The following is a 24,557-nucleotide window of genomic DNA, read 5'->3' on the forward strand; positions in this document are numbered from 1 at the left end:
TTGAATACCATCAACCCACATTTTGTTGCACTAAATCCTAGTCCTAAAGCATCATCTTCCCTTCCACATTTATCTACCAGCCACTGTATATCGTCTTGACTGTCTGCAAACAGGACAATATCGTCTTTATAAATAGACCTGGAAGCTACTGCTCAACCATCGCACTAACCTGTTTGTGTGACACATTAAACCCAATGTTGCTACCTTCCAGTGTTTTTTCCATCCTCACCATGTACAGCAGGAATAACAGCGGGGACAAAGGACATCCCTTGCTGAGTACCTTGTTGATTTGAACGCTATCATTGCTACTTATTCCTTCCCATTATATGCAAACTGTATTTTCTCTGCAAATTTCTCTCGAAACCTGCGTACAGGCGTCACCTATGCCCATTTCCTTCGATATATCCTAAAATATTTTTCTGATTAACGTTGTCATGCCCCATTGACGTCAAGAGCAGCTACTTATAAGGGCTTCTTTTCTATTTCAGATATTTCTATACACTGAGGAAGAACAAACAGGTTATCATCTAACCGCTTGTTGATTCGAAATTCATTCTGAAGTTCTCCCAAAATATTATTTTGCTCTGCCCGCCTTTCTATTTTTAATTTTACTGCTGCATCGCCAACCTGTATAGCATCGATGTAGTGGTTAGTAGTCTATACGAGCGGATGTTAACTTTTCTTTAATTTCTTGCCTCTCTAGATTAGGTCCGCCAAGTGTCTGGCATTTCCTTATTCTGTAAGCACTTTTCTACGGATTTCAGCAGTGCTTCTTTAGTGCTGTGTCCTAGTTCGTTAATGAGGTGGACGGGAACCCCATCTAAGCCCGGAGTAGTGCGCTTAGGAACTTTTCCTTCGGGCTTCTTCCAATGAAATTCTCAAGTCTTACCTCTTCCTTGGTTGCACTCTTTTTCATACTTTTACTCCCCGGGGAAGTCCCCTAGGTGTCCTTCTTAAACAAAACTGCTGTTACCTTTTGGATATAACCTAGTGCTACGTACCCTTCGAATTAATTTTCTGACCCCAGCTCACACCAGCATCCCGCTCGCAAGTAATCAGGCGGCCCACACCACGGCTCGAGATCTCACTCACCGAGCCGCGGCAGATTCGGTGGCCGCCTTTTCCTCCGACAGCGGGGCGATGACACCATCCACACAACAAGAACAACAGGAATGTTCGTGGGGTGATCGCCTGTCCATATTCAACGACATCACACAACATTACAAGCTAAACAGACGCAAATACCCACCACCACATAACAAATTGCACAAAAGACAGGCCGTAACTCTGAGGTAGATTGCCACTTTCCCTCAAGAGGAAGGTATATAACAGCTGTATCTTTCCGGTACTTAGCTACGGAGCAGAAACCTGGAGACTTACAAAGAGGGTTCATCTTAAATTGAGGACGACGCAGCGAGCAATGGAAAGAAAAATGGTAGGTGTAACCTTAAGAGACAAGAAGAGAGCAGAGTGGATTAGGGAACAAACGGGGGTTAAGGATATCATAGCTGAAATCAAGAAGAGGAAATGGACATGGGCCGGGCATGTAGCGCGTAGACAGGATAACCGCTGGTCATTAAGGGTAACTGACTGAATTCCCAGAGAAGGCAAGCGGGTTAGGGGGAGACAGACGGTTAGGTGGGCAGATGAGATTAAGAAGTTTGTGGGTATAAATTGGCAGCAGCAAGCACAGGACCAGGTTAAGTGGCGGAACATGGGAGCGGCCATTGTCCTGCAGTGGCTGTAGTCAGGCTGATGATGATGATGATGATGATGATGATGATGATGATGAACACTGAGGTTATTACACACAAATACGTACCCCCGTCCGGCGATCCTACGCCTGCGTGATCCTCACCTATACCCGACCGACGCGTGTAAAGCGTGCGGGGAAAGGGCCACACTGCGGCTCATGCTTTGGGAGTGTGGTGGAAAAGTTAACGTTACTGCCGCCGCTCCCTTCGCGACGCATGTTAGGCAGGGACGAACTCCGAGGCCAATTGCTGCTGCCACCACCGCGCGAAGGCAGGGGCCTGCCTCCGCCGCGGCTGCGGTCACTGTTGCCGATCGGCGGCACTCACCAGCGACGAGCTGGACGACCAGCTTTGGGCCGTCCGGCAAGCTGAAGGCCCCCTTCTGATTCTGGTCTACATTGATGACATTGTCAATGTAATTAGCACCCCGGTACAAATTCGTCTATTTGCTGACGATTGTGTTTTGTTTAGAGATGTAACCTGCATTAGTGACCAATGTGACCTTAATACTAACTTAGGCAATGTATCAAAATGGTGTGAACAATGGGGAATGCTTCTTAATGCAAACAAATGTGTGTATCTCCCCATAACGCGCAAAAAAGTCCCATTATACTACACATACAATTTAGCTGAAGCACCTTTACTTAAAGTAGCCTACTATAAATACTTACGCTTAACGTTAACACGTACCTTATCCTGGAATTCGCACATAAATAACATCTGATCTGCCACTTTCCGTAAATTATGCCTTCTCCGCCACAAGCTCAAGACTGCTCCGCCTAGTGTTAAACTCCTCTCCTACTTTTCCTTAATTAGGCCTAAACTTGAGTACGCCTCCATAGTTTGGGATTCCCACACAGAAATTAACGTTCAAAACCTAGAAATAATTCAAATAAAAGCAGTACGATTCATATATATTATATTTATGCCAACTGACTCCCCCACTGCATTACCAACGGCAAATGGTAAAGAACTATTACAAATTCGAAGAAAAAAAAAGTCGGCTACAGTTTCTTTCAGACATAGTAAACCACGGGCTACTCTTAGACACCGCAGCACACGTATCCCCCCTTGTTAAGCAGACCCACTCGACACCACTATCCTCATTCCCTAACGCCAATCTTCGCAAGGACTGATACTTTTCGGTACTCCTTCTTCCCACAAACAATAGATGATTGGAATAAACTAGCCGGAGCATTTCCTCAACGCCCTTGACCATTCGTGTAAATACTCTTATTCCATGACTTCCTTAGAATTGTATTATCACCTTGTTGTTCAATTGTTACTTTTTTTTTAAAATCATAACCCCTCTGCCTTATATGCGAAAAAAAATGTGCAAAAAACGCTTTGCAACCTTGTTTCATTCTGTTATTTAGTGTGTTTCATGTATGCTCACTCTTCTTGGACTTTTTGTCCGCAATATTTTATAAATAAATAAATAAATAAATAAATAAGATGCCGCCCGGGTCCAAGGACTTCGAGCGGTCACCTGAGGCACCGCCATCATAATCGACGGAGAGTGGGAAGAGACAGGGGTTAATCCCCTCTTCCCCCACTTCGCCCGGTAAAACTGCCGGATTTTAAATAAAGTTTATTCATTCATTCATTCATTCATTCATTCATCTACCATATGTTGTTGCATTGTGACAAACTTTCTACCTAGCGCTTTTAGGTGGCTCCAAAATATTCTAGGTGCGGCCTTCTTTTCGCGATCTAGCGTTCACTTTCACCTTTAATTTTTGCCTCGACCAATTTCTGCACAATGGTCTTTTTCTCTAAATTTATTTTCCATAATTGGTTGACTTCATCATGTGGCCGCTTCTCTCTATTTGCTTGTCTGTGTTCGAGTAATGCTTCACGCCACTTCTCGATCGCTTCCCGGATTTCTATGTTCCACCAACATTTAGGCTTTCTCTTTCCTTTGAAGCAAGTAGTTTTCTTCTCATTTTCTATCTCCCTCGTCATTACATGTAACAGCTCACTATTCGTCCAGTTTTTCCCCAGTAGTTTTCCTACGTCGTCCTCGACTCTTGTGGTTATATTTGCTATTTGTTTGTCATTCAAATACGAGCTTCCTAACTTTTATTCTATGTTCTGATTTTCAGTTTTATAATCCATTTGTAATGTTATGCGTTCATCATCACTACCCAAGCTGTTAATGCATGCCTTCCTTCTCTGTTCTCACATCTGTAAGTTTGTCATAGATTTCCTCTATCATAAGACAATATACAATGCCGGATTGTTTAAGTCCAACTTCCCACGTGATCTGCCCCTCACACTTAGGCCCCGCATTAACTATCTCGAGACTATGTTGCTCGATGAGATCTAGCAAAACCTGCCATTGGTGTCTGAATATCCGTCAAGGTCCTGTATGTGAGCATTTATGTCCCCTAGAAGGATTACTTCAGCCTCATGACCAAATTATTTATTATCGGCGCCTATGCAATTCACTATCTCCTAATTCTTTTTCTTGCAGTTTATTCCCGTCCACAAGTAAAATACACCTAGCCACGTTTTCTTTCCCTCTGCTGTCCCCGAAATTCAGAGGTGCTCTGAACACGTTTGCTTCACTCTATCCCATTTGGCTTTGCTATGGATTAGCATTCCAACACCCCCACATTTCTTTTCTGATGTGATCCTGTTGCATCCTTCCCAAGTATAATTCAGAATTTGTGGTGGTTCTTCTAAGTCTTTAAGGTGTGTTTCTGTAATTGCATAAACACCTATATGTTCCTTGTTTAACTGCTCCTCAATCGTTAACCATTTTGCCTTTTTACTGCCACCCTGCATGTTAATGTAACGAATTGCAACACGCGCCTTCGCCTTTCTTTCACCTTTTCTCTGGTTTTTCGCTATACCACCTGTCAGATTCCCCTTAGTTGTTTTCCTCGTTACTAGCTATCCTGGACCCCGAAGGGCCCGCGTGCTCCCACAAAAAGCTACTGCGCGTCCTGCGAGTCGCCAACCCACCTCATGACCTAGCCTCCTATCGAAGTCAATTCTGTCTCGTTGAAAACCAGCCCACCTATGTACCTCTTTCTTTATTTCCACTACCTCAAAGCCTTTATCTCGACTCATTTGCTATATATCCTTGTTTGCGCCGACAACCACTCTTTGCAGGTTGCCGTCACGCACTGGTACCTCCGGTATCGTGCATATCACTACCTTTACCTAAGGGGAAATGCCGCGCATGTCGTCGACCCTTTTCACCAATGCGGTCGCTAGTCCTGCTGATTCTTCATTTAAGACATCGTTTAGACCACCCGCAATTTTCAGGAGGTTGTGTCCATTAGCTTTGGTAGTGAGTTTTGCGATCGCTTGCCTCATCACTGCTTCCAGCTTATTTCCTGGGAACGTAACTATTGAAACTATCTTGTCGCCTCTTACCCTCTTTTTGATTGCTTCTGCGCATTGATTTAAATTGGAGTCCCCAGCGATTATCGCGTGTTGTGACTTTTCTGCTAGTGTTCCGAACCTGGAGGTTACTTGCGCTTGTATCGCCTGCTGCTTTGTCCCCTCCCACCCCCACAACTACTCCGCGTAGCTGGGTCTTGTGACCATTAAACTGATTGAACCTGTTTTTTTTTTCGAACCTCTTTCCCCTTCCTTCTCTGCTGTTTGGGTACCAGTGCCCTACCATTCCCGCTATTGGCTACTCCTTTGTTCAACTTGCCCACCTTCACTAGTGCTTCTTTGGCTGACCTAAGCCTCTCTACCATAGCCTTCGTTTTTTTTCTTGTTCTGTCGCCAACGAAGTCTCGAGCTCGATGATTATCATTATAAGTTTTCTCTGGGCAACCATCATTTTCTCCATTCTTTTCATTGACCTCACATTGTCTACACTTAGCACTAGCTTTTTCTGCATTCGCATCCGCACTACCCTCTGTTTTCAAACCCACCCCACATTCTGAACATTTTACAGTCTTTTTTATAATGTTTTTTACAGTCTTTATTGCATGAATTCACCAGCGTTCACGAGCAGCTGAATTGTCTCACTCGATAATCACGGGACACTGAGTACTAACGCTGCCCTAAGTAAAGAAAAAAGTCTAAGCTCTACTACAAAAATTTACGTGATCGGTGTACATGCACCCCCACCCCGTGGTAGCAGGAGAAAAAAACACACAAACAAGAAAAATACCAGGTGACTGACCTCTCAAGATTGTATGATGTAATAAGTGCCATAAAGGTTTACAATACTGCCTTATCAATTATTAGGGACAAGCTCGAAGCATGCATCTGCGCAGTCTGGAGCCCTCGCAAAACACGTTCATCCACCGCCAAACCAACACGGTGCACTATGCCCTTAGCCATAGCGCGCCATCTGCCGAGTGAACAGTCAACTACGGGATGAGCACGGGGTGGATGCGCTGTTCCCCGGATATTGTCGGCGGCTCGCAACTTCAGTGTGCCCGTGAGCAGTTAGATCTCTTTTTGTTTTAAATGCGAAGGCGTTTCTTAGTCGGGTTATGTCAGGCATCCGGTGGTGTCCATGCACCGGCAGGTATTTTCTCCGACCTCACTCCCTCTTCAGAGCAGCAGCGGCGGGGGCGCGCGCTTATCCTCGCCCCCAGCAACCGGGGCGTGTGGTGCGAGATGGTGTAGGAGAGGGTAGGTTCAGTGCTATGCCACTCCTTCTCTAGGCGTATGCTCTCTCTCCTCCCTGCACCCCACTCTCCCACCTGCTCGGGCTTCTCTCTCGACCATTCACTGGCTGGGCACCTCTGAAGAACATCCGGAAATGTGTGCTCGAGACGCCGCTGTGACTGACCTCTCAACAATGCCGAGCCGAGAACGCTGGCACACCATTCTCCCATCCACTCGCTCCCTAACTCTTGACCATTCGCTGACTGGGGGCCTCTCAAAGCGATGTCAGAAGTCGATGAAGGCAAATGTCTGATGGCAATGGTACCCTCTCTCGGCGCAAGAAATCCATTCGCATTTCCTCACGGCTTCCTTTCGGGGAGATGGGGGCATTTTGCGCGTTCCACCACTAGTTGCAACTCTGAAGAGAAAGGAAACTTCATCACGAAGTGCTCGCAATTTAACGAGCAAAGCAACATTGGCACAGGAATTCATGCTTACCCGTCAATCTGAACTCGTTTTCTATGTTATTCCACAAGTCGTCCTTAAGCAAGCTGTCCTTGTGCTTGGGGTGGCTTTTACCGTATAGACAAGGCGGTTGCGCACCAATTCAATGAGCATTCCTGCTAAGCGCACGTTACTTTACTGTGATAAGAACCCCAACTGTGACATGACGAGTGAGTTAGACTTGGCCGGCATTTTTTTTCTTCAAGTTACTCAGCTAGCCCTCCTATTGGTTCGCGGCCAGCCGATTCGGCGGCAGACCCTGCAAAAATCCGTCCGAGAGCAACCGGCGCGGAGAGGGCCCTTACGGCGGATCTCACCGCTGCCAAATCGGATTCGGCGCCCTTTCGGTGGCCGGAATTCTCAGAGTGAACACACCATTACGGAAAACGACGACGATGATCGGTGGTTATAGTTGTCGCTCGCGCACGCGCTCACCAGTAGCCTGGCCTGCCTGCTAAAGAACCTTTCGCCAAGCAACGTCTCAACTTTTCTCGACGTAAAAGACCCCTATATAAAAAATAGAGAAAACGAAAAGCAAGCAAGATAAACAAAATATACAGACACTAAACGAAATGCACAAAAATATGTTCGCTGACTGCCAACAGGGGACTACGAAGTCGAAAAAAATTATGTATCCTGGGCATTATTTTCTATTTCCTCTGAAATATGGCATCACTACACATAAAACGACTAAGTGTAAGAATATTGTTAGACGCCACGCCGGGGTGAGGCAACCGTTTAACGGGCCGAACAGCAGCGAGACAGCAGCCAGCGGTTTCAGCAGCAGCTGCAGCAGCACGAGCCTCCGCTACAACAAACGTCTTCTTCGTCGTCTCTAGCAAGCCCGTATTTGTCACTACATTGACTCCCCAGTGCAAAAGGAGCCATCCTGGCGACCTATGGCACAGACAGGACTGGTGGGTCGTAGTGAAGTTTTAGACGGTCGACGTGCACAGTTTCGCGCCCACGGCGCCGTTGATCTGTAGTTGGCTGAATAGGTTCGACCATGTAGTTGACTGGTGATGTCTGGCGCAAGATCCTGTACGGACCGTCATACTTGGGTATGAACTTTGAGCAAACAAAAGCCTGGGGCAGACGATGGCTCGTGGAGCCACACGATTGTTCCAGTCGCGTATCACGACGGAGATGAGCGTCGGTCATGGGAGTGCTTCTGGCGAGCCTGATCGTGCGTAGTAAGCGCACGTGCGAGCTGCCGACATTCTTCGGCATATGTGGCGGCTTCGGCCAAAGTCGTCGATTCTGAAGGGTCTAGGCGGTACAAAAAGATAGTGTCCAAGAACGATGAAGGTTCCCGACCATAAAGAAGAAAGAACGGGGTGAATCCAGTTGTAGATTGTATTGCGCTGTTGTAAGCGTAAGTAACGAATGGCAGTATGCGGTCCCAGTTTGTATGGTCATCGGGAATATACATGGAGAGCATGTCACCCAGCGTGCGATTAAATCGCTCGGTCATCCCGTTAGTTTGGGGGTGATTTGCAGTGGTTGTTCAATGCACGATGTTGCATTCGCGTAGGAGGGCTTTTACAGCTTCCGACAAGAAGGAACGCCCACAGTCACTGAGAAGCTCACTGGGTGCACCATGCCGAAGGACGAGGTTGTGCAGTATGAACAAGCCGACTTCACGCGCAGTTGCCTCGGGATGCGCCGAAGTTTCGGCGTAATGCGTAAGGTGGTCCACACCTACGATGACCTAGCAGTTTCCATTTGGTGTGTATGGTAGGAGACCATACAAGTCGATTCCGATGCGGCTGAAAGGCCGAGAAGGACACGGCAGTGGCTGAAGTCGCCCTGTGGTTGTGCGAGGGGAGCTCTTCCGGCGTTCGCACAAGATACATGAACGGACATACTGCCTAACAAAGTGGTACATTCCACTCCAATAATATCGGATTCGTAGGCGAGCATACGTCTTCACTGCACCTGCGTGGGCGCATTGTGAATCCGCATGGAAGGAGGCACAGACGTCAGAACGTAAGTGGCGAGGTAGCACCAGCAACCATTTGCGGCCATCAAATAAGTAGTTTCGCCGGTACAGAAGACCATCACAGATGGTAAAATGGTGAGCAGTTCGTCGAAGTAAACAGTTGTCGGTACGTGGAGACGTCTGAGACAGGTACTCAAAGAGAGACGCTATCCATGGATCCTGCTGTTGCTCAGTGTAAATGGCGACATGTTCAAGTCAAGAACATTCGCAGCGGGAAACAGACGCTGTAACATAATCGTGGGGAAGTGGCGAGCGAAAAAGAGCGTCGGCGTGCGAATGCTTGCGGCCTGACCGATAAATTTAACGAATGTCATAATCTTGGAGACGTAGTGCCCAGCGAGCTAGGCGAGCAGATGGGTTTCTTAATGACGACAACCAACACAATGCGTGGTGATCAGTCACGACGTCAAATAGGCGGCCATATACGTAAGGTCGGAATTTCTTGATTGTCCAAACAATGGCAAGGCATTCTTTCTCGGTGACTGAATAGTTGTTTTCCGCTTTAGTAAGGGTGCGACTAGCGTAGGATACAACATACTCATCGAAGTCAGATTTACGCTGAGCAAGAATAGCGCCGAGGCCTACTCCACTAGCGTCCGTATGGATTTCGGTTGAAGCGTCTTGATCAAAGTGGCGTAGGATAGGTGGTGGTGTCAGAAGATGCCGTAACGAGGCGAATGCTTCATCGCATGCTGGGGACCATGGCGAGATGTCTTGGTTGTTGGCAAGTAGCTGCGTCAGGGGTGCGATCATGGTGGCGAAATTGCGCACGAAACGGCGAAAGTATGAGCAGAGGCCGATTAAGCTGCAGAGTTCTTTTAGTGTAGCCGGCCTGTGAAAGTTGGTGACAGCGCTAAGCTTGGCTGGATCAGGACAGACACCATGCTTGCTAACAACATGCCCTAAGATGGTAAGCTGGCGGGCAGCGAAGTGGCATTTCTTCAGATTCAGCTGCAGTCTAGCGTCCGAAAGACAAATCAGGACGCTTGCGAGGCGGCTGAGGTGGAAGTCGAAGTCCTTCGAGAAAACGACGATGTCATACAAATAGCACATGCATGTGTTCCATCTAAAGCCTCTAAGGATGTTGTCCATGAGACGCTCGAAGGTGGCAGGCGCATTACAGAGGCCGAATGGCATCACGTTAGATTCGTACAATCCGTCAGGCGTTACAAACGCAGTCTTGGGGCGGTCGGCTTCATTCATAGAAACCTGCCAGTAGCCCGATCGAAGGTCTAAAGAAGAAAAGAACTCTGCTCCTTGCAGGCAATTGAGCGCGTCATCAATTCTTGGCAGCGGATAAACATCTTTTCTCGTGATCTTATTAAGACGCCTGTAATTAACGCAAAATCTGATGCTACCATCCTTTTTTTTCACCGGTACAACTGGAGAGGCCCAAGGGCTGTTTGAAGGTTGTATTACGCCACGTCAAAGCATATCGTTCACCTGATCACGGCGTTCAACGTGAGAAACTCGATATGGGTGCTGGTGCAAAAGTGCATGGCTACCGGAGTCGATTTTGTGAACGATGGCAGACGTGCGACCCAAAGAAAGTTGGCTATGGTCAAATGATATGTTGAAGCGATCTAGTAGAGCCAGGAGTTGGGTGTGCTGAGCAGCGGGAAGTTTAAGGCCAATCGATTGGAAAAAAGCTTCCGGAGAGGAAGCGTGAGAGGTATCAGAGGTAATGGTGTTTAAGTGAGATAATGACAAGTCATCAGGTAGGTGATTGGACAAAACAGAATCAATTTCCTCAAGGTGACCGAGGACTTCGCGACGGAATAATATGGCTGGGGAAGGAAGCGAGTTCGTTATATAAATGGAACCAAGGGAGTTTTCTACGGTGACAACTGCGAACGGGAGAAGGAAGCTTTTGCGAGAGCCAAAGGCGTCGGAGGGGTAAAAGAGGGCGGTGACAGAGGGCGCGTCGTCGCAGAAGAGTGGCACAAGAAGACAGGATAGAAGAGGGATGTGGTGTCCGCGGCCACGGTGACTCGGAACGATAGCGGCTTGAAAGGTCTTTCAGACGTCGACGCTTCACACAGGGGCGGTTCAGACATCGTCGACAACTCTAGTTCGGCACGCGCACAGTGAACGACGGCATGATGAGCGCAGAGGAAGTCCCAGTCTAAGATGATATCATGCGGACATGGGGAAAACACAACGAATTCGACTACATACAAAATATATTGGATAGCTAGTCGAGCTGTGCACGCCTCAGAAGGTTGGATGTGATGCGCAGTGACCGTGCGGAGAGAGACATCGGAAAGCGGCAGCGTAAGCTTCTTTAACTTGCGGCACAGTTCACCGCTTAGCACAGACACGGCAGCACCAGTATGAACGAGCGCTTGCACCGGTACACCATCAATATGCACAGTTATTTCATTAGCAGGTAGAAACGGAGGCCTTGAAAGTTTCGATATGTGCGCAGCTCTTGCCTCGGGAACTGCGATGGTCAGTTTTCCGTTTGGGCGGGTGGTGATCGAGGAAGCATCGGAGAAATCGAACGGCACCGTGGTGAGGACGACCGGTCCCTGCAGCCGCGGCGACGTGGTGGTGACTGTTACGACGTGGGAGGGGGGGGGGACGAAGACGGCTGTGGTGGCTCTGGACAATAGCCGTAAGTCACCTTACCAGCAGTTGGGTTACAATCCCGACGACGGCAGTAGCGTGCTACATGACCGGGAAGATGGCAGAAATAGCAAATCGGCCTGTTGTCCGGAGTGCGCCATGGGTTAGTTGATGGTGGTGCGGGGTGGCGAACAGGAGGTGGTTGGGGACGGGTAGAGGGACTTGCTGTGTAGATGGGACGGGGCTGTCTAGCAAGATCAGTGGCGTTTGGTGGCGACGGCGGCGATCGTCTGGCGGCCTCAGCGTAAGTGACAGAGGCAGAGATAGGCGAAGGATGCTATGTGGGAGACAGGACATCAGAAACTTGCTCTTCGATTGTCTTGCGGAGCGTTGGGGTCAGCGTGTTCGCACTGGCCGGAACGTACGGCACAAGAGACAATTGGTGCGCCACTTCTCGGACGAACTGCTGGATTTGCTGCATTAACGCGGTTTGTTCGGAGGAAACGGCGCCAATGGTTAACCCAGATGTAGAGGTCGTGTCGAGGTTTGGACGTCGAGTAGAAATCCGCTCTCTCCGCAGCTCGTCGAAACTCTGACAGTGCTGAATAAGCTGGGCGATGGTTTGCGGGGTTTTCGCAACGAGCATGTGAAAGGCATCGTCCTCGATACCTTTCATGATGTGCCGTATTTTGTCAGTGTCAGACATGTGGAAATCGATACGACGGCAGAGGTCCAGAATATCCTCAATATACGAAGTAAAGGACTCGCCAGAGTGCTGTGCGCGGCCGCGCTAGCGCTGTTCGGCGCGGATCTTGCGGACAGTGGTTCGGCCAAAGACTTCTGCAAAGCGCGTCTTGAAGATTGACCAAGAGGGTATTTCCGCTTTGTGGTTGTTAAACCACAGTTCTGCCACACCCGCGAGATAGAATTGAAGGTAAGCGAGCTTGTCGGTGTCATCCCACTTATTGTGGGCGCTTACCGCTTCATACTGGGACAGCCAGTCTTCGGCATCTTGGTCGTCGGTCGCGTTGAAAATTACTGGATCTCGCTGTCGTGGCATTCCGGAACAGGTGACGGGTGGGATTATGACTGCAGGTGGCTGGGTCATGTCGTCAGGCATTGGCGAGGTGGGGGATTGAGGTAGAGTCCGAGAACGAAGTTCCAGTTTGAGACAACCAGCCCCTCCACCAAATGTAAGAATATTGTCTCTAGCAAGCCCGTATTTGTCACTACATAAGTATATTCGCTTTCTATGCGGTTCCCTGTGTAGAAAGTGTAAATATATTGGCAGATTGGTGGATATTTATATTTCAATATCTGAGCCACATTATCCTGACTGCCTTTTGAATACCGACGTGGTAAGTGTCAGATGTGTTGAGCTTGAAATAGACGAGCACGAAAGTTGCGGTTAGACATGTCTTCAGTAGGGCCAGCGGTCTCTAAAATATTTGGTCAAGTGCATTTACTTATTTTCCTTTTATCTGCGTGTAACCTGCTGTCGGCGAAATTAAATTCATACATCATATATGTAGCTCGAGTTTAGCTTTAACTTGGTCACCTTATTTCATCGGACGACTATCCGACACTGCATATTTATTAAAAAGTCAGGTGTAACGTTACTGTAATGATACGTTCCAATTTTGAAAATGTAACTGTAACGAGTTAATTTTGCAGTTAAGGAACTTGTAACGAGAGCTCCTCCCAAAATTCCAAATCTTTCCAAATCTTATTCCAAACGAAGAACAAGATTTTGTTCCAGTTTTAGAGGAACGTGTACAACACTGCTGGGGGGTTGGTGGCCACCCCCTGCCTCCTCCCCCTTCCGTAAAATGGCTTCTGAAAATTAACCGGGACTCCACCTCGTTACGCTTGTTTCAAGCAAAAGATCCAGCGTAGTCTTCCAATCAATGACTGCTTCGCATGACGTCGATTCCCACAATGCTTGGGCCAAATTTTGTTCATGTTAATGTTCATGTTCATGTTCTTCTTACAAGTTTCCAACATTCACCCGGTATTATCTCCGTAGGGGAAACATGCCTTGATAAACATTAACTTCAGGGAGAAAACTTAGGGGCCATTTCACCCTGAAAAGATATATGGCCAGCGAAGCACACGGTATAGAGGTGAAACCAGTTGCACGTTCAAACCATTTGTTTGGTCTACTGCGATGCATCGACGAAAAAAAACGCCATCGAGATAATAAGCAAGCTTCACACTGTAACCACGAAGACATCCAGCTAACAAATACGAAGCTTACGCTTCCATAAAGTTGACTTCACTTTAAAAACCAACTGCATTGCTAAGAGGACACTTTTGGGGAGCAATATAAGCCGTCGTATCGAAATATGAAGACCCTTGGAACTTTTTTATTGTTTTATTAATTTCTTGGTGTTGCCCTGACACACCTGCTGTCACCGTCGATGTTCCTGTTGTTGTTCCCATTGTTTTCTTCGAGAGTATGACCACGGTGGCAGAAAATACAGACTTTAGTATAGTATAGATATATTCACATTTGGCAAACATGGGTGCATAACCTAGTTATTTATTTTTTATTGGGTGACACTTGCCTTTGGAGCGTGGGAGCCTGGGTTCAAAATCCAGCGCCAGTTTGGTTTTGTATGAAAAATTCAGCTAGTTCTGCTTGGTGGACACTGGCGAAACGCCAAAGCTGGTGGCGTGTAGTGGGGTTGAATGAAGCGGTTCGAAGTGGATGACTGAAGATTGGCGGGAACAGTAGTGGGCGTAGTTGTGCAGTTTACCCCGACTTTTTGTGGGTAAATACCACTACGATCTCTGTCGGTCCCTGGACGAGAAAGCCTATATTAATTCATACTGAAATATTGGTAGCGCAAACTAACGGGGCGCAAAAGGAGGAGGCAATTAAGTGCTAGAGATAATATATACCAAAAAAGGATGATATAAGCAAGAAAAACAAGTGTTGTTCGTGTATATATTCTATGAATAAACCCAAGTTTCAGTCTGCACTTCTTTGTCCTCTCCTTTACCATTCATCTATGGTTTTCTCTCCCAATACCAAAGTATAAATCACTTTTCAACCCTTGGGCACAGTGATGTTCCGTACTACTTCAAAAAATTTTCACTCAGAGGCATTAAAATTCCCTATTTATGAGATTTTTCCCTGCAAACGTTTACGGAATTCCCAGCATATTTCCCTGAAAAACAGCGCTCATTTCCACCTCCATCCAGGCACACACATACTACAATTACACGTGTCTCACGTACTGGCAATTCGAAATCATGACTAGCCCCTCCACTACCGCATAACAAAAGCGTGACTTTAATAATTAATATACTGTTACTACACTGCACAATGTGGGCTTCAAGTTTAAAACACCACTAGTGAACTAGAAATCGCTCCGCGTGAATATCAGAAACAAATATCAAAGGCTATGCTTGTGTGGTGCACGCGTCAGAACCGATTACAGCAGCTGAAGGCACACTGTGACCGCTAATTATTGGTCGTCAGAGGATAATTTAACCATTCCTGAAATTCCTTGCAATATCACGAAGATTCTCTTATTCTCTTTGGCTCAAAATGACGGGCGAAAATTACCCGAAAAAAGAGAAAATTTTCTGCACGGACATCCCGGATTGGGCAGCCTATACTATGAACAGCTACGCCAGTGGAACTGTAATAATAAAAACCCGGAGGCGAGTGCCCTTTAATAGCACACGGCACGCCGCTCCCACGACGGAACAGTCAGTCCGAGACCTAACTCCGCATAGAAGGCCCTCTGTTTGAACAGTCCCGAATTGGGACTGTATGTCCGGAGACCTCAGAGCGGAGTCCCACTTGCTGACCAATATTGTATTTGTGCCACGAACCGAATCGTGTAGGGCGGCTAAACCACAACATTTGGTACGTCAGTTAAGTAAACAACAGGATAAAGCTTGTGGAGAGAGCCAGAGTTTGTAGGGACGTCGGAGGCTCAACGTGGTCAGTTCAGCGGATGTAACGTGGCCGAAGTTCATTAAAGTCAGTGCTTAGTTGTCTCTGTCTTTCTGTCTGTGTTTTTTTTATTATTATTGCGCCGTTATAACAACATTAGGAAGAGCTGGGCGGCAAAAACAAAAACTACAACACTGACTTTCATTTTCTGTTATAGAGCGAAACTGCAAAACTATAGTCGCTAAACGTCTGCAAATATTTTGGCTGTCTAAACCAATTTAATTCGTATTTCACTTTATTTTCGTTTAAAGGGGAACTCCGGTGCATTTCAGAACATATTGAGGTGCCATGTTCAAATAGTATTAAAGGTCCTGTAACGACTAGGGTGCGGTTTATTGTGCCCAGAGACTCATTAATAATTTTGACTAAGCCATAAACAATGAGTCAAAACTGAAACAAGGAGCTGCTCCATGTTGGGTAGACGATGACGCCACGAATAACGCTCCACGCACAGGCGATTCCTCTGTCACGCGAAAAGCATGGTGGCGATAATTTCCGACGCGGAATCAAGCTGCGCCAGCTCATCTGAACTTATAATACCAGTAAAGAGTTGAGCGATGATTGCAGCTACTGCGTGATCGCGGAAGTACCACTTTTTGATTCCGACCCCCCGGCGTGTGAAGCAGCTGACGTGCCCCGTGTCGATGGCATCGTGCCGCGGTAGAACAAAGAAAGCGCGGGGCGGAGCAGCTGGGAAATGAGCAGAAGCGATGCGTCACGTACACAGGGTGGCGCACATTTAAAGGCGTGATTCTGTATTTGCCTACCTATATAAAAATTCGTTTTATAATAAGACCAAATGTTTTGCGGTTGTAAATTCGGCACACAATAACAGAATGTCGAAGAGAACATGCGTTGAAAATTTTACTGAAACTGGTGAATGTAAGCAAAAAAAAAAATCGCCGGAGTTCACCATTGAATGGCGCCCTTCAAATCATTCCGCACATTTACACCAGTGAAGGAAAACGAGCATCGGTCTCTATTTACAAGGTATCCTGTGCGAATCCATCGCATTCTTCTCGGAAAGTCTCTACTGGGTTGCTACATCAATTAGGGCGCTCCTCAATGTGCTCCTCCGGTACAAGGTGGAGACACTATATATACCTTCGTGGGTGCCATATTGGTTCAAACGTTCCCGTCCGTTGGCACTGCCTTGTATGCAGTGATGGACCACTTTCGGAGAAATGCACGGTATAGTTTGGCTTGGTTTATCACTTTTTACTTGTACATATAATGTCAGTAACCAATAGGTTAGCCACTAATTATTAAAAGCGATGCATATAGTGGTGAACCAAAGGCACTTTGAGGCATTTGAGAGCGTTCCTCCTCCCTCGGGACAAACGCGTAACATACACCTCTGGCACCGAACTATAGTATACTATATTATTATATACACCAAACTTTTATTCGTCAGGAGGGCGCAGCGCCAGCAGGCGCGCTCTTTGTTCAACGAAATACTAGGCTCTCCTCGAGTGGAAGCTCCTGAGTAAACGAAAAACGCTTGCCGCGCTTTCTCAAAATGCTTCAGATGACGTCACCAGTTAAGGAACGTTGCTCGCCAAAAGTAAATAAATAAATAAATAAATAAATAAATAAATAAATAAATAAATAAATAAATAAATAAAAATGTTCGTAGAAGTTTGAAATTGCTTTTTCGCTAAGATCAAAAGTGTTTGCTTTCTTTGACGATCCCGAACAGAGCGGCATATCCATTTGATTGATATGTGGGGTTTAACGTCCCCAAACCACCATATGATTATGAGAGGCGCCGTAGTGTAGAGCTCCGGAAATTTCGACCACCTGGGGTTCTTTAAGATGTACCCAAATCTGAGCACACGGGGCATATTCATTTGAGAGTTCAAAGAAGTGCCGCCCACCTGACCGGAGCACGGCAGTCGATGGCGTCTGTGACTCAAAGCCTTAACAGTGCCGGGCAACGCCCTCCGAAGAAGGAGTTACCAGCCGTCCGGCTCGTGACGTCAGTCGGTATTGAGTGCCCATTGGTGCAGGCTCGTGTACATCCGTCTTTGAGAAGAAAATGGCGCAGACTAAAGTTGTACCCGGCTAAAGTGGTTGGCAAAAACAGCACACGAAAAACTATAAGAAGAGATCTGTAAACTAAAGTGGAAAGGATTAAAGCACCGTGTGCATTATTGATCCAAGTACAATAGCCGGATTATTTTAACTGAATTCTGGTAGAGATTAAATACCGACTCGCACACCCCGCTAACGTTCTTGACTGGCACACTTAGTAGTTTCAGATGATTGTTGAAAGTGATCCATTCGCTTCGTGACTGTAGTTCGTTGCGCTTGAAACAGCTCTGAAAGCTGGTGATTGAAATTTTGACAACCCGTAGGGCCGAAGGTAAGGCGGAACATCCCTTACGCATAGACCTAATATATTTATTATGCAACAACTGCTGGTATCCAAGGTGCACGTCAGGCTTTTTTTTTTAATACAGATTTGAGCATGAAGAGGGGTTCTTTCATTGTTGATGATTGATAGATATGTGGTGTTTAACGTGCCAAAACCACCATATGATTATGAGAGACGCCGTATAGTAAAGGGCTCCGGAGATTTCTACCACCTGGGGTTCTTTAACGTGCACCCAAATCTGAGCACACGGGCCTACAACATTTCCGCCTCTATCTGAAATGCAGCCGCCACAGCCGGGAATCGATCCCGCGACCTGCGGGTCAGCAGCCGAGTACCTTAGCCACTAGACCACCGCAGCGGGGCGGGTTCTTTCATTGTGAGACCGCATCTCTCTACATTTCGCTCTTTACGATCTGCATGTAAGTTCTTTTTTTTGTATAATTTTAAGTTTTCCCCGCAAGGAGAGTAGATTATGGTGGATGACATTTTCGTCATAGGTTCAGGTAGGTTCACCTATATTCCGTCATAAGACAGCACGCGCAAGATCGGAAATGGCAATTCATAGGCATACAATGGGCAAGTAATTATACGTTCCTTGAGTTCTAGCGATTAAAGAAGATGCCAGTTTCCACGTAACAAGGGCGTTGGTTAACGCCTACCTGGGCGAATTTCCTGGCTGACTGTTAGCACGGATTTGTGGCTCAATGAAAATAATTTTATTTGAGCAGGTGTCCGAAGTATGTGCTTGTGTGTTTGACGCTCAGCACAAGGCGAAGGAAATTCAGAACCCGCATTTTAGAGCCGTCATGCACGCAGTGCACTATAGCTACCCATATCATGGCACTTAGCTCAATGAAAGTCAATGCGGCACACAAAATTGGCAAAGAAGTGGGCGCGATGTCCTATTTTTACCTTCCCCGAATGACTGATCATGCTACCTGTCGAAAGCTGTATGCACGTTCGAGTGATTTGCAATTCCATTTAACTCCGCACTGGCACCGAATTAACGTGATGTTTGCTTTATGCGCTTTAATTTTGTGTGCGCACTTGCCACAGTAGATACTGCCCATGAAAAGCTTTGAACTATCAAGGTGATGTGATGCTAAATGCCTTTGGACGCCGCGTTGTACTCAATCGGAGTTGTTTCCACGTTTTCATAGCCATAAACAGGTAATAGCTGCACTCCGTCACCGATCTCGACGCGTTGTCACTGTTAAACGATCACTCAGGGCGAGCGACTTGATGTACGTCGTCTCGACGATGGATGTCGTGCTGGTGCTAAAACACCGTTCCTTATCGTTCTTAAGAGTTGCAAGACGCGGACACGTACCGCCCCGGCGCCGTACCTCTATCGGTGCGCTATCGTGGGACGCAAGCTTATCGCCGTCCGTGGCAAGGTGCGTGTCGCGGGGGAATCCGGCCGAGCTCGGCAAGGACTCCAGAAGCCGGTCTCGCACCTGCGTCAGCGTGGGAGCGTCCACACGACGTTCCCGGACCCAGGCTGGTTCTCTCGCGAGTAGCCCTGGTCGACTGTGGGCACCTGAGGTCAACTGCACCCTTGCCGGCCATCGACGTAACGTCCGCACAGCACGTAACCTTTAACCACTGCAGCAGCACTCAGAGGCGCGAAGTCAGCAGAGGCCCGACAGAGCAGCGCGCTGAAGTACGAAGGCCAAGAGACCCTCGCCGACCGACAAAAGGCGACCTCTCTATAGCCGCACAGGGTGACCCACAAACGAGAAACAACCAGGAAACTGTAGCCGTTCCCCGACGATCTGGCTGGCACCGTTAAACTGCCAAGGTAACAAGGACGTAGAGGTGAGCACGTTTGATTCTTCCTGCCTTCGGCGACATCGAGGAGCGCCGTACCTAACTACGCAGAATTGACGGCTCCAACCTGATCTGAAACGTACTGCTCTCACTTGCGTCATGTATTATGGTGGCGTTTAAATTTTGCGGCCTCATAAATGCGCGCGAGGGGTACGAGTTCATATATTAATCTTCGAAAGCAAGCTCATATATTATGGAAGCAAGCGCACGGGCCGACACAATATCATCTCCAATATGAAAATAGTGCTGTCAGCAAACTGCCACGATAGTGATGCAATATGTTTACATCAGAAATGACTCGGGCGAGTCGTTGGAAAGAAAGTGCCGATTCGTAGCGCAGTTGACACACTGCACCATAGACCGCATCCTATACGTATACTTACAGTTAGTCAAAACCAGTTAAAATAGCGAGACTCTTTTGGTACGCACTCTTAAAACATTAAGTGCGAGAGTTGGCAAACCTAGCTGTCTTTGGATGAAACTAATGAAACATTAGCGCAAAACCATCTCTGATTATTATTTTCTTTAAAAGCTAATCGTCAACATTGTGCAAGCATGTATGGGCTGTTCAATAATGTTCTTGACAAGAAAAATTAATCTGCAACGATAGTGGCAATGTCAATTTTTCTCATAAAAGTTAAAACTCTATTCGCTGGATTAGAACACTGCCGCAAAACAAATTAGGCATATGCCACCTGTCGTCGTGAAACATAATTTTAATGCGTATTAATTGCGTTCTGGTTCCGGTGATCCCGGCTGCGGCGGGTGCATTTCCGATGAAGGCGGAAATGTTGTAGGCCCGTGTGCTCAGATTTGGGTGCACGTTAAAGAACCCCAGGTGGTCTAAATTTCCGGAGCCCTCCACTACGGCGTCTCTCATAATCATATGGTGGTTTTGGAACGTTAAACCCCACATATCAATCAAGAAAAGAACGCTGTCATCACAACTCATTATATTTCAATCAGCCTTGCTGCTTATTGTCATTATGTCAGCCTCGGTGGATACAGAACTCGACTGCTGGCCCGAAGGTCACGGGTTCGATTTCGGCGTTTCGATGGAAGCGAAATGCGCCCCCTGTGCGATGTCAAGGAACACCGTGCGGCCGACATTTTTCTGAGCGCTCCACCACGCGTGCCCCATAATCCCGTCGTGATTTCGGTGCTTAAAGCATATTATTTTTACTACCATAATAGTAAAACCAATATTCGTTGCCCGTAACGTCTGCTAACAGTAATTCATTTCTTTTGCGAGATTTTCTTCGCACTGAACGCTTTTTTTCTTTTCGAAACTTTTGTTCATTAAACAAGTATATAGTTCTGGTACGACCAGTGCGTTCCCGTCATTCCTGTTCTGAAAAAAAAAAATCTTGGGGATCTCTTGCAGAGACGGCTGTCCAGGACCAAGTGCTTTGATAACGGTCCTTCGGCAATAGTCCCTCACTGTACGCGCACGATTACATTGCGCGCGCTGAAAGGGTATCATCCGTGGAACCTTCCTTCCCGGAAACCCCGATTTAAAAAAAAAAAGTTACTTCATTTTGGCTACCCTCTCCCTTTAGGCCTGTTATCATGACTGCTAATTTCCGCCCTTTGTTTACCCAGTTCCACCTGAGAGTTGATAGCGATCCTGTGTTCTATCTGAAGCTTTTCATGTCACAAGAAAGGCGCGAAATTGGGGTTGAACAAAAAGAAATACGTCAATGAAATGCTCGCCTTTATAGAATATTCGAGATCACGCAGGATATACGAGGGAAGTCGTGTCGAATAAGAAGAGCGAGGAAGCGGTGCGGTCATTTTCTCTCCCACTTCTTTGTTCGCTTACTACAACAAGTTTCTAAATCCAGTTAACGTATAACATATCGGTTCCTCTGAGTTAAGCCGTTCGTTATGTTATCTACCGACACAAATACTGCTTGCTTGCACAGGCATTTCAGACGTTTTGTAGTAAAAAATCTTCACGTAAATGCATGGAATCTGAAATAACAGGTGAAAAAAATCTATATTTTTGTGTGTTCGTGAATTATTGAGATCATTGTTCATGCTAGTATTCGAATCTTTATTTGTGTCTTTTAAAGTGCTTCTGCTGCGAGATGTCCATCAGAATATTCACAATCGTTTATTACCCAGTCAGAGGCAAGACGTAAAGGAAATCCCTCGCATGTATGTGCCGTAGCCCACTGGGTGGGAAACAGTTAAGACAATCATGTTTCTTGTCGTCCGAAAGTCGGGTGGAGCGCAGTTGTTGTCAGACACGTAGTGCTACGTGTTACGTGGGGTGATGAAGTCTCCTTTTTTTCGGAACCAAACATGAATGAGAAATAAGCGTACCACTATTGATCGGAAAATTCGATCACTGAAGACCACAGCTTTACAAATAAATGAATTGGAGTTGTCCTTAACAGAGTCGTGGTAAAAATCTTTAATGCAACGGAGCAGCATAATAACGAAATATTTTAATTGTGTACTTCACTATAGTTCATGAAAACTGCCACCTCAAAAGCACACGAACAACAACCACTTGTGCAATGAACAGTGCGTATGTAGCGTTTTATTATTATTATTATTATTATTATTATTATTATTATTATTATTATTATTATTATTATTGTTGTTGTTGTTGTTGTTGTTGTTGTTGTTGTTGTTGTTGTTGTTGTTGTTGTTGTTGTTGTTGTTGTTGTTGTTGTTGTTGTTGTTGTTGTTGTTGTTGTTGTTGTTGTTGTTGTTGTTGTTGTCTTTGGGGAGCGTTTTTTGGAGCAGCAAGAACATAATGAAGGAGACCTTTAAAGCGATAATCACATGAAATATAGATCACAAAACAGTTGGTGTAGTGCAGCTTATGTACACAGTATGTCCCAGGTAGCAAAGTGCATGCTCACTTTTGGGCTTAGGAGTCTCTCTCGAGCGTTCACAGAGAGCAGACGTGTTGCCCGGTGCTCCCGATTCTGCGAGAGACGCTACCGCGTCAGCCCGCGAGAGACGCGACCGCGTTCCGCGCAGTGCTCCTCGCGTTCCTGGACTCTCATACCCGTTCGAGTCTTGTCAAGGAGAGTAATCTTTACAGATTATGCCCTTGGATCCCTGCCACCGCTTTCGGTGACCTGAGCCCTGTGACAGCGTCCTCTGCTCCTGCGCGTCGCTGGGGCAGCTGTCATCCCGACTACCATGGCAGAGCAGTCCCCTCCATTCTCGGCTACGCCATTGGAACGCCCGTCGCGTTCCCTGGTTCCCACATCGTCACACAGACGCTCAGCGAGCGTCGCGTGCACCCGCGTGCTGTGGAACCTCATCTCCAGTGCCAAAGCGGTGCGGTTGCATCATGAACAGGCACAGAAACTGTGCAGAGTCGTCAGCGAGAAACCGACATCACTTCGCCTACCGGTGCTTGCTGCCGACGTCGAGACAACTGCAAGGGGCCTGACGTCCTCGGCGGCCTCCAGCCCTACCACTAGCACCACAGCATCTTCGACCGCTGTAGCGGCGCATCATACAGCCCAACTCGAAGATGCCGGGTCAATTCTGTGCGTGAACGTCACCGTTCCGCAGAACGTACCACTGCCGTTAGACGAGGAACCTGATATTGCAGACATGGATACTACGTCAACGCGTAAGCGCTCGCGTCCTAGCGAGTCGGGCAGCGACGATGAGGGTGGCTCGCGGAAGATGCACGCAGTAGCGCCTGAACGTGCCACAGTTGCGTGTCTTACCCCAACGTCAAATGATGCGGTTGCCCACGAAGACGCCGTCACACACGCAACTGACGAAATCAGTCAGTCTGAGTTTCAGACCGTCCTCTCCAAGTCTAAGAAGCGCCGACAGCGAGCCTCGACATCTCAAGGACCCGCTGCCCACACTGGTCCTCGTCCCGCCACTGAATCGACGGCTATGCTTGCCCACGTTGCTCCAGGGACTTCTAATGCGCCCACTGCGACTCAGACCGCTCCTGCAGGGGTACGCGCCACTGAACACACCATGCCGGCTTCTGCTTCATCGTCGCTAGACTCGGGCACTATTCTTTTTCGACCAGCAAACGCCAGCGCCTCCTTTCACCGCACCTCTCGTCTTGCCATTGCACAAGCTCTCTCTGCGCTGCCCGGAGTCAAGGAGGTGAGAGTAAACACGAAAAAGAACATCGTGGCAGCAGACGCATCTACACCAGAATGGATGAATCGCCTACTAGCAACATCGGAGCTCGCAGGAATACCCGTGACTGCCCGCCTCCCTGCTGACCGTTCACAAAGCAGTGGCGTGGTGCAAGGCGTCGATGGCGACTATACCGACGAAGCCCTCCTGGCCGCCGTGTCGTCCGATGTGCCGGTGATTGCAGCCAGGCGACAAGGGACATCACTAGTCTTGCGGTTCGCCTCTCCCGTGCCTCCCACCCGGGTCCGCCTTTTTCGCATGGTGTTCGAAGTGAGGCCATCCCGACCTCGCCCGCTTCAGTGCCGGCGGTGCGGACGCTATGGGCATATCGCCGTCACTTGCCGAGGACCAGAGCGGTGCCTGCGATGTGGTGGCCACCATGGGAAAGACGCCAACTGCACCAACAAATTAAGATGCCTGCACTGCGGCAGGCCACATTCAGCTGATTCCGCAGACTGTCAGCTCTGGCAAAGAGAGCGGCGCCTGGCCACCATCAAGGCATCAGCTCCCACCTACCTGCCTCACCGCGAGGCTCAAGCAGTCTTGCGGGCAAGCCCTAGTGTAACTGATAGTCCTCAGCTGAAGCAGACCACGGGCAAGAGCTATGCTGCCGCAGTGGGATCACCATCCAAGATGACGGTCAGCTCGACCCATCCAGGCCAGACAGGCGTACAACAACGGGGCCCTTCGGCTGGTCTCAAGCACCCAGACTCTACCACGACTCGTCCACCCGCGAAGGTACCTTCCCAGCCTCGTGTGGACCAGGAAAATGCAAACCTGAGGCTCCTGTTAAGAGCAGTTGCGGACCTGCTGCCTCCTGAAAAT

General features: G+C 47.7%; 1 protein-coding gene across 3 annotated transcripts in view; it reads left to right on the forward strand.

Annotated features, from left to right (window-relative positions):
- The first annotated feature begins 19,159 nt into the window (after nucleotides 1-19,159).
- Nucleotides 19,160-24,557, forward strand: part of LOC119176551 (calcitonin gene-related peptide type 1 receptor) — a 65,210-nt gene continuing 59,812 nt past the window's right edge. For 2 of the 3 annotated variants that reach the window (XM_037427899.2, XM_037427900.2), the window contains exon 1: nucleotides 19,165-19,580. The gene's annotated coding sequence lies outside the window, so the exon portion shown is untranslated. Of the gene's footprint in view, nucleotides 19,581-24,557 lie in introns of all 3 variants that reach the window. The other variant, XM_075877873.1, reaches the window with a different exon arrangement.

Source organism: Rhipicephalus microplus, chromosome X, assembly GCF_043290135.1.
Source record: "Rhipicephalus microplus isolate Deutch F79 chromosome X, USDA_Rmic, whole genome shotgun sequence".
In the NCBI taxonomy this organism is placed as follows: domain Eukaryota; kingdom Metazoa; phylum Arthropoda; class Arachnida; order Ixodida; family Ixodidae; genus Rhipicephalus; species Rhipicephalus microplus.